Source organism: Rhinoderma darwinii, chromosome 7 (assembly GCF_050947455.1).
Source record: "Rhinoderma darwinii isolate aRhiDar2 chromosome 7, aRhiDar2.hap1, whole genome shotgun sequence".
Lineage (NCBI taxonomy): Eukaryota > Metazoa > Chordata > Amphibia > Anura > Rhinodermatidae > Rhinoderma > Rhinoderma darwinii.
In genome coordinates, this window is record NC_134693.1 from 48,631,405 (window position 1) to 48,641,320 (window position 9,916).

The following is a 9,916-nucleotide window of genomic DNA, read 5'->3' on the forward strand; positions in this document are numbered from 1 at the left end:
AGTAGTACCTGCCGAAACCCGGGATCGAACCAGGGACCTTTAGATCTTCAGTCTAACGCTCTCCCAACTGAGCTATTTCGGCTTACACACTTTAAAATCTTGATATTTTTTGCGACTCCGGATATTTACAGGCTGTCCTTTCTCACTTTTGGATGGATAAAGAGTTGTCGCAACATAATGTAAAATCGTAACACTTTGATAAAAAGGGAACTTTTGTTACAATCAGAAATTGTAGATTAAAATAGTACTTTGACCATTAAAACTTACAGCAAGCAAGGAGAGGAAATGTGCTCAGCGGAACCCGACATTCAGCCCTGGGGAATCCAGAGACTAAACATCGGGGCAGAAGGGAAGCTTTGAGACACCCCAAAATCCCAAAGAATTTAGATTATTCTGGGACACGATTCATAGTTATAAGAAAAGTAGTACCTGCCGAAACCCGGGATCGAACCAGGGACCTTTAGATCTTCAGTCTAACGCTCTCCCAACTGAGCTATTTCGGCTTATGCACTTTAAGATCTTGATATTTTTTGCGACTCCGGATCATTACAGGCTGTCCTTTCTCACTTTTGGATGGATAGAGAGTTGTCGCAACATAATGTAAAATAGTAACACTTTAATAAAAAGGGAGCTTTTGTTACAATCAGAAATTGTAGATTAAAATAGTACTTTGACCATTAAAACTTACAGCAAGGAGAGGAAATGTGCTCAGCGGAACCTGACATTCAGCCCTGGGGAATCCAGAGACTAAACATCCAGGGAGAAGGGAAGCTTTGAGACACCCCATAATTTTTTGCGACTCCGGATCTTTACAGGCTGTCCTTTCTCACTTTTGGATGGATAAAGAGTTGCCGCAACATAATGTAAAATCGTAACACTTTAATAAAAAGGGAGCTTTTGTTACAATCAGAAATTGTAGATTAAAATAGTACTTTGACCATTAAAACTTACAGCAAGCAAGGAGAGGAAACGTGCTCAGCGGAACCCGACATTCAGCCCTGGGGAATCCAGAGACTAAACATCCGGGGAGAAGGGAAGCTTTGAGACACCCCAAAATCCCAAAGAATTTAGATTATTCTGGGACACGATTCATAGTTATAAGAAAAGTAGTACCTGCCGAAACCCGGGATCGAACCAGGGACCTTTAGATCTTCAGTCTAACGCTCTCCCAACTGAGCTATTTCGGCTTATGCACTTTAAGATCTTGATATTTTTTGCGACTCCGGATCATTACAGGCTGTCCTTTCTCACTTTTGGATGGATAAAGAGTTGTCGCAACATAATGTAAAATAGTAACACTTTAATAAAAAGGGAGCTTTTGTTACAATCAGAAATTGTAGATTAAAATAGTACTTTGACCATTAAAACTTACAGCAAGCAAGGAGAGGAAATGTGCTCAGCGGAACCCGACATTCAGCCCTGGGGAATCCAGAGACTAAACATCCGGGGAGAAGGGAAGCTTTGAGACACCCCATAATTTTTTGCGACTCCGGATCTTTACAGGCTGTCCTTTCTCACTTTTGGATGGATAAAGAGTTGCCGCAACATAATGTAAAATCGTAACACTTTAATAAAAAGGGAGCTTTTGTTACAATCAGAAATTGTAGATTAAAATAGTACTTTGACCATTAAAACTTACAGCAAGCAAGGAGAGGAAACGTGCTCAGCGGAACCCGACATTCAGCCCTGGGGAATCCAGAGACTAAACATCCGGGGAGAAGGGAAGCTTTGAGACACCCCAAAATCCCAAAGAATTTAGATTATTCTGTGACACGATTCAAAAGAGTTGTCGCAACATAATGTAAAATCGTAACACTTTAATAAAAAGGGAACTTTTGTTACAATCAGAAATTGTAGATTAAAATAGTACTTTGACCATTAAAACTTACAGCAAGCAAGGAGAGGAAATGTGCTCAGCGGAACCCGACATTCAGCCCTGGGGAATCCAGAGACTAAACATCCGGGGAGAAGGGAAGCTTTGAGACACCCCAAAATCCCAAAGAATTTTGATTATTCTGGGACACGATTCATAGTTATAAGAAAAGTAGTACCTGCCGAAACCCGGGATCGAACCAGGGACCTTTAGATCTTCTGTCTAACGCTCTCCCAACTGAGCTATTTCGGCTTATGCACTTTAAGATCTTGATATTTTTTGCGACTCCGGATCATTACAGGCTGTCCTTTCTCACTTTTGGATGGATAAAGAGTTGTCGCAACATAATGTAAAATCGTAACACTTTAATAAAAAGGGAGCTTTTGTTACAATCAGAAATTGTAGATTAAAATAGTACTTTGACCATTAAAACTTACAGCAAGCAAGGAGAGGAAATGTGCTCAGCGGAACCCGACATTCAGCCCTGGGGAATCCAGAGACTAAACATCCGGGGAGAAGGGAAGCTTTGAGACACCCCAAAATTTTTTGCGACTCCGGATCTTTACAGGCTGTCCTTTCTCACTTTTGGATGGATAAAGAGTTGCCGCAACATAATGTAAAATCGTAACACTTTAATAAAAAGGGAGCTTTTGTTACAATCAGAAATTGTAGATTAAAATAGTACTTTGACCATTAAAACTTACAGCAAGCAAGGAGAGGAAATGTGCTCAGCGGAACCCGACATTCAGCCCTGGGGAATCCAGAGACTAAACATCCGGGGAGAAGGGAAGCTTTGAGACACCCCAAAATCCCAAAGAATTTAGATTATTCTGTGACACGATTCAAAAGAGTTGTCGCAACATAATGTAAAATCGTAACACTTTAATAAAAAGGGAACTTTTGTTACAATCAGAAATTGTAGATTAAAATAGTACTTTGACCATTAAAACTTACAGCAAGCAAGGAGAGGAAATGTGCTCAGCGGAACCCGACATTCAGCCCTGGGGAATCCAGAGACTAAACATCCGGGGAGAAGGGAAGCTTTGAGACACCCCAAAATCCCAAAGAATTTAGAGTATTCTGTGACACGATTCATAGTTATAAGAAGAGTAGTACCTGCCGAAACCCGGGATCGAACCAGGGACCTTTAGATCTTCAGTCTAACGCTCTCCCAACTGAGCTATTTCGGCTTACACACTTTAAAATCTTGATATTTTTTGCGACTCCGGATCATTACAGGCTGTCCTTTCTCACTTTTGGATGGATAAAGAGTTGTCGCAACATAATGTAAAATAGTAACACTTTAATAAAAAGGGAGCTTTTGTTACAATCAGAAATTGTAGATTAAAATAGTACTTTGACCATTAAAACTTACAGCAAGCAAGGAGAGGAAATGTGCTCAGCGGAACCCGACATTCAGCCCTGGGGAATCCAGAGACTAAACATCCGGGGAGAAGGGAAGCTTTGAGACACCCCATAATTTTTTGCGACTCCGGATCTTTACAGGCTGTCCTTTCTCACTTTTGGATGGATAAAGAGTTGCCGCAACATAATGTAAAATCGTAACACTTTAATAAAAAGGGAGCTTTTGTTACAATCAGAAATTGTAGATTAAAATAGTACTTTGACCATTAAAACTTACAGCAAGCAAGGAGAGGAAACGTGCTCAGCGGAACCCGACATTCAGCCCTGGGGAATCCAGAGACTAAACATCCGGGGAGAAGGGAAGCTTTGAGACACCCCAAAATCCCAAAGAATTTAGATTATTCTGTGACACGATTCAAAAGAGTTGTCGCAACATAATGTAAAATCGTAACACTTTAATAAAAAGGGAACTTTTGTTACAATCAGAAATTGTAGATTAAAATAGTACTTTGACCATTAAAACTTACAGCAAGCAAGGAGAGGAAATGTGCTCAGCGGAACCCGACATTCAGCCCTGGGGAATCCAGAGACTAAACATCCGGGGAGAAGGGAAGCTTTGAGACACCCCAAAATCCCAAAGAATTTTGATTATTCTGGGACACGATTCATAGTTATAAGAAAAGTAGTACCTGCCGAAACCCGGGATCGAACCAGGGACCTTTAGATCTTCTGTCTAACGCTCTCCCAACTGAGCTATTTCGGCTTATGCACTTTAAGATCTTGATATTTTTTGCGACTCCGGATCATTACAGGCTGTCCTTTCTCACTTTTGGATGGATAAAGAGTTGTCGCAACATAATGTAAAATCGTAACACTTTAATAAAAAGGGAGCTTTTGTTACAATCAGAAATTGTAGATTAAAATAGTACTTTGACCATTAAAACTTACAGCAAGCAAGGAGAGGAAATGTGCTCAGCGGAACCCGACATTCAGCCCTGGGGAATCCAGAGACTAAACATCCGGGGAGAAGGGAAGCTTTGAGACACCCCAAAATTTTTTGCGACTCCGGATCTTTACAGGCTGTCCTTTCTCACTTTTGGATGGATAAAGAGTTGCCGCAACATAATGTAAAATCGTAACACTTTAATAAAAAGGGAGCTTTTGTTACAATCAGAAATTGTAGATTAAAATAGTACTTTGACCATTAAAACTTACAGCAAGCAAGGAGAGGAAATGTGCTCAGCGGAACCCGACATTCAGCCCTGGGGAATCCAGAGACTAAACATCCGGGGAGAAGGGAAGCTTTGAGACACCCCAAAATCCCAAAGAATTTAGATTATTCTGTGACACGATTCAAAAGAGTTGTCGCAACATAATGTAAAATCGTAACACTTTAATAAAAAGGGAACTTTTGTTACAATCAGAAATTGTAGATTAAAATAGTACTTTGACCATTAAAACTTACAGCAAGCAAGGAGAGGAAATGTGCTCAGCGGAACCCGACATTCAGCCCTGGGGAATCCAGAGACTAAACATCCGGGGAGAAGGGAAGCTTTGAGACACCCCAAAATCCCAAAGAATTTAGAGTATTCTGTGACACGATTCATAGTTATAAGAAGAGTAGTACCTGCCGAAACCCGGGATCGAACCAGGGACCTTTAGATCTTCAGTCTAACGCTCTCCCAACTGAGCTATTTCGGCTTACACACTTTAAAATCTTGATATTTTTTGCGACTCCGGATATTTACAGGCTGTCCTTTCTCACTTTTGGATGGATAAAGAGTTGTCGCAACATAATGTAAAATCGTAACACTTTGATAAAAAGGGAACTTTTGTTACAATCAGAAATTGTAGATTAAAATAGTACTTTGACCATTAAAACTTACAGCAAGCAAGGAGAGGAAATGTGCTCAGCGGAACCCGACATTCAGCCCTGGGGAATCCAGAGACTAAACATCCGGGGAGAAGGGAAGCTTTGAGACACCCCAAAATCCCAAAGAATTTAGATTATTCTGGGACACGATTCATAGTTATAAGAAAAGTAGTACCTGCCAAAACCCGGGATCGAACCAGGGACCTTTAGATCTTCAGTCTAACGCTCTCCCAACTGAGCTATTTCGGCTTATGCACTTTAAGATCTTGATATTTTTTGCGACTCCGGATCATTACAGGCTGTCCTTTCTCACTTTTGGATGGATAAAGAGTTGTCGCAACATAATGTAAAATCGTAACACTTTAATAAAAAGGAAGCTTTTGTTACAATCAGAAATTGTAGATTAAAATAGTACTTTGACCATTAAAACTTACAGCAAGCAAGGAGAGGAAATGTGCTCAGCGGAACCCGACATTCAGCCCTGGGGAATCCAGAGACTAAACATCCGGGGAGAAGGGAAGCTTTGAGACACCCCATAATTTTTTGCGACTCCGGATCTTTACAGGCTGTCCTTTCTCACTTTTGGATGGATAAAGAGTTGCCGCAACATAATGTAAAATCGTAACACTTTAATAAAAAGGGAGCTTTTGTTACAATCAGAAATTGTAGATTAAAATAGTACTTTGACCATTAAAACTTACAGCAAGCAAGGAGAGGAAACGTGCTCAGCGGAACCCGACATTCAGCCCTGGGGAATCCAGAGACTAAACATCCGGGGAGAAGGGAAGCTTTGAGACACCCCAAAATCCCAAAGAATTTAGATTATTCTGTGACACGATTCAAAAGAGTTGTCGCAACATAATGTAAAATCGTAACACTTTGATAAAAAGGGAACTTTTGTTACAATCAGAAATTGTAGATTAAAATAGTACTTTGTCCATTAAAACTTACAGCAAGCAAGGAGAGGAAATGTGCTCAGCGGAACCCGACATTCAGCCCTGGGGAATCCAGAGACTAAACATCCGGGGAGAAGGGAAGCTTTGAGACACCCCAAAATTTTTTGCGACTCCGGATCTTTACAGGCTGTCCTTTCTCACTTTTGGATGGATAAAGAGTTGTCGCAACATAATGTAAAATCGTAACACTTTGATAAAAAGGGAGCTTTAAGATCTTGATATTTTTTGCGACTCCGGATCTTTACAGGCTGTCCTTTCTCACTTTTGGATGGATAAAGAGTTGCCGCAACATAATGTAAAATCGTAACACTTTAATAAAAAGGGAGCTTTTGTTACAATCAGAAATTGTAGATTAAAATAGTACTTTGACCATTAAAACTTACAGCAAGCAAGGAGAGGAAATGTGCTCAGCGGAACCCGACATTCAGCCCTGGGGAATCCAGAGACTAAACATCCGGGGAGAAGGGAAGCTTTGAGACACCCAAAAATTTTTTGCGACTCCGGATCTTTACAGGCTGTCCTTTCTCACTTTTGGATGGATAAAGAGTTGCCGCAACATAATGTAAAATCGTAACACTTTAATAAAAAGGGAGCTTTTGTTACAATCAGAAATTGTAGATTAAAATAGTACTTTGACCATTAAAACTTACAGCAAGCAAGGAGAGGAAATGTGCTCAGCGGAACCCGACATTCAGCCCTGGGGAATCCAGAGACTAAACATCCGGGGAGAAGGGAAGCTTTGAGACACCCCAAAATCCCAAAGAATTTAGATTATTCTGTGACACGATTCAAAAGAGTTGTCGCAACATAATGTAAAATCGTAACACTTTAATAAAAAGGGAACTTTTGTTACAATCAGAAATTGTAGATTAAAATAGTACTTTGACCATTAAAACTTACAGCAAGCAAGGAGAGGAAATGTGCTCAGCGGAACCCGACATTCAGCCCTGGGGAATCCAGAGACTAAACATCCGGGGAGAAGGGAAGCTTTGAGACACCCCAAAATCCCAAAGAATTTAGAGTATTCTGTGACACGATTCATAGTTATAAGAAGAGTAGTACCTGCCGAAACCCGGGATCGAACCAGGGACCTTTAGATCTTCAGTCTAACGCTCTCCCAACTGAGCTATTTCGGCTTACACACTTTAAAATCTTGATATTTTTTGCGACTCCGGATATTTACAGGCTGTCCTTTCTCACTTTTGGATGGATAAAGAGTTGTCGCAACATAATGTAAAATCGTAACACTTTGATAAAAAGGGAACTTTTGTTACAATCAGAAATTGTAGATTAAAATAGTACTTTGACCATTAAAACTTACAGCAAGCAAGGAGAGGAAATGTGCTCAGCGGAACCCGACATTCAGCCCTGGGGAATCCAGAGACTAAACATCCGGGGAGAAGGGAAGCTTTGAGACACCCCAAAATCCCAAAGAATTTAGATTATTCTGGGACACGATTCATAGTTATAAGAAAAGTAGTACCTGCCAAAACCCGGGATCGAACCAGGGACCTTTAGATCTTCAGTCTAACGCTCTCCCAACTGAGCTATTTCGGCTTATGCACTTTAAGATCTTGATATTTTTTGCGACTCCGGATCATTACAGGCTGTCCTTTCTCACTTTTGGATGGATAAAGAGTTGTCGCAACATAATGTAAAATCGTAACACTTTAATAAAAAGGAAGCTTTTGTTACAATCAGAAATTGTAGATTAAAATAGTACTTTGACCATTAAAACTTACAGCAAGCAAGGAGAGGAAATGTGCTCAGCGGAACCCGACATTCAGCCCTGGGGAATCCAGAGACTAAACATCCGGGGAGAAGGGAAGCTTTGAGACACCCCATAATTTTTTGCGACTCCGGATCTTTACAGGCTGTCCTTTCTCACTTTTGGATGGATAAAGAGTTGCCGCAACATAATGTAAAATCGTAACACTTTAATAAAAAGGGAGCTTTTGTTACAATCAGAAATTGTAGATTAAAATAGTACTTTGACCATTAAAACTTACAGCAAGCAAGGAGAGGAAACGTGCTCAGCGGAACCCGACATTCAGCCCTGGGGAATCCAGAGACTAAACATCCGGGGAGAAGGGAAGCTTTGAGACACCCCAAAATCCCAAAGAATTTAGATTATTCTGTGACACGATTCAAAAGAGTTGTCGCAACATAATGTAAAATCGTAACACTTTGATAAAAAGGGAACTTTTGTTACAATCAGAAATTGTAGATTAAAATAGTACTTTGTCCATTAAAACTTACAGCAAGCAAGGAGAGGAAATGTGCTCAGCGGAACCCGACATTCAGCCCTGGGGAATCCAGAGACTAAACATCCGGGGAGAAGGGAAGCTTTGAGACACCCCAAAATTTTTTGCGACTCCGGATCTTTACAGGCTGTCCTTTCTCACTTTTGGATGGATAAAGAGTTGTCGCAACATAATGTAAAATCGTAACACTTTGATAAAAAGGGAGCTTTAAGATCTTGATATTTTTTGCGACTCCGGATCTTTACAGGCTGTCCTTTCTCACTTTTGGATGGATAAAGAGTTGCCGCAACATAATGTAAAATCGTAACACTTTAATAAAAAGGGAGCTTTTGTTACAATCAGAAATTGTAGATTAAAATAGTACTTTGACCATTAAAACTTACAGCAAGCAAGGAGAGGAAATGTGCTCAGCGGAACCCGACATTCAGCCCTGGGGAATCCAGAGACTAAACATCCGGGGAGAAGGGAAGCTTTGAGACACCCAAAAATTTTTTGCGACTCCGGATCTTTACAGGCTGTCCTTTCTCACTTTTGGATGGATAAAGAGTTGCCGCAACATAATGTAAAATCGTAACACTTTAATAAAAAGGGAGCTTTTGTTACAATCAGAAATTGTAGATTAAAATAGTACTTTGACCATTAAAACTTACAGCAAGCAAGGAGAGGAAATGTGCTCAGCGGAACCCGACATTCAGCCCTGGGAATCCAGTGACTAAACATCCGGGGAGAAGGGAAGCTTTGATACACCCCAAAATTTCAAAGAATTTAGATTTTTCTGGGACACGATTCATAGTTATAAGAAAAGTAGTACCTGCCGAAACCCGGGATCGAACCAGGGACCTTTAGACTCTTTGGATGGATAAAGAGTTGCCGCAACATAATGTAAAATCGTAACACTTTAATAAAAAGGGAGCTTTTGTTACAATCAGAAATTGTAGATTAAAATAGTACTTTGACCATTAAAACTTACAGCAAGCAAGGAGAGGAAATGTGCTCAGCGGAAATCGACCTTCAGCCCTGGGGAATCCAGAGACTAAACATCCGGGGAGAAGGGAAGCTTTGAGACACCCCAAAATTTTTTGCGACTCCGGATCTTTACAGGCTGTCCTTTCTCACTTTTGGATGGATAAAGAGTTGTCGCAACATAATGTAAAATCGTAACACTTTAATAAAAAGGGAGCTTTTGTTACAACCAGAAATTGTAGATTAAAATAGTACTTTGACCATTAAAACTTACAGCAAGCAAGGAGAGGAAACGTGCTCAGCGGAACCCGACATTCAGCCCTGGGGAATCCAGAGACTAAACATCCGGGGAGAAGGAAAGCTTTGATACACCCCAAAATTTCAAAGAATTTAGATTTTTCTGGGACACAATTCATAGTTATAAGAAAAGTAGTACCTGCCGAAACCCGGAATCTAACCAGGGACCTTTAGTCTAACGCTCTCCCAACTGAGCTATTTCGGCTTACGCACTTTAAGATCTTGATATTTTTTGCGACTCCGGATATTTACAGGCTGTCCTTTCTCATTTTTATGGTATGCTTATCGGACCAGTGCTTCCACAAGCCCCCCTTCGGCCTGGCGT

At 40.6% G+C, this 9,916-nt stretch overlaps 10 non-coding genes across 10 annotated transcripts; all 10 read right to left on the minus strand.

The window, feature by feature from the left end:
* Window positions 1–9: 9 nt before the first annotated feature.
* TRNAF-GAA (transfer RNA phenylalanine (anticodon GAA)) lies at window positions 10–82 on the minus strand. Its single transcript has one exon. It is a non-coding gene; the product is annotated as a tRNA-Phe (tRNA).
* A 348-nt stretch (window positions 83–430) lies between these two features.
* On the minus strand, window positions 431–503 carry TRNAF-GAA (transfer RNA phenylalanine (anticodon GAA)). The gene has a single exon. It is a non-coding gene; the product is annotated as a tRNA-Phe (tRNA).
* Window positions 504–1,114: 611 nt separating this feature from the next.
* On the minus strand, window positions 1,115–1,187 carry TRNAF-GAA (transfer RNA phenylalanine (anticodon GAA)). Its single transcript has one exon. It is a non-coding gene; the product is annotated as a tRNA-Phe (tRNA).
* An 865-nt stretch (window positions 1,188–2,052) lies between these two features.
* On the minus strand, window positions 2,053–2,125 carry TRNAF-GAA (transfer RNA phenylalanine (anticodon GAA)). Its single transcript has one exon. It is a non-coding gene; the product is annotated as a tRNA-Phe (tRNA).
* An 865-nt stretch (window positions 2,126–2,990) lies between these two features.
* TRNAF-GAA (transfer RNA phenylalanine (anticodon GAA)) lies at window positions 2,991–3,063 on the minus strand. Its single transcript has one exon. It is a non-coding gene; the product is annotated as a tRNA-Phe (tRNA).
* Window positions 3,064–3,928: 865 nt separating this feature from the next.
* Window positions 3,929–4,001, minus strand: TRNAF-GAA (transfer RNA phenylalanine (anticodon GAA)). The gene has a single exon. It is a non-coding gene; the product is annotated as a tRNA-Phe (tRNA).
* Window positions 4,002–4,866: 865 nt separating this feature from the next.
* Window positions 4,867–4,939, minus strand: TRNAF-GAA (transfer RNA phenylalanine (anticodon GAA)). The gene has a single exon. It is a non-coding gene; the product is annotated as a tRNA-Phe (tRNA).
* Window positions 4,940–5,287: 348 nt separating this feature from the next.
* Window positions 5,288–5,360, minus strand: TRNAF-GAA (transfer RNA phenylalanine (anticodon GAA)). The gene has a single exon. It is a non-coding gene; the product is annotated as a tRNA-Phe (tRNA).
* A 1,770-nt stretch (window positions 5,361–7,130) lies between these two features.
* Window positions 7,131–7,203, minus strand: TRNAF-GAA (transfer RNA phenylalanine (anticodon GAA)). Its single transcript has one exon. It is a non-coding gene; the product is annotated as a tRNA-Phe (tRNA).
* Window positions 7,204–7,551: 348 nt separating this feature from the next.
* Window positions 7,552–7,624, minus strand: TRNAF-GAA (transfer RNA phenylalanine (anticodon GAA)). Its single transcript has one exon. It is a non-coding gene; the product is annotated as a tRNA-Phe (tRNA).
* Between the last annotated feature and the right edge of the window lie 2,292 nt (window positions 7,625–9,916).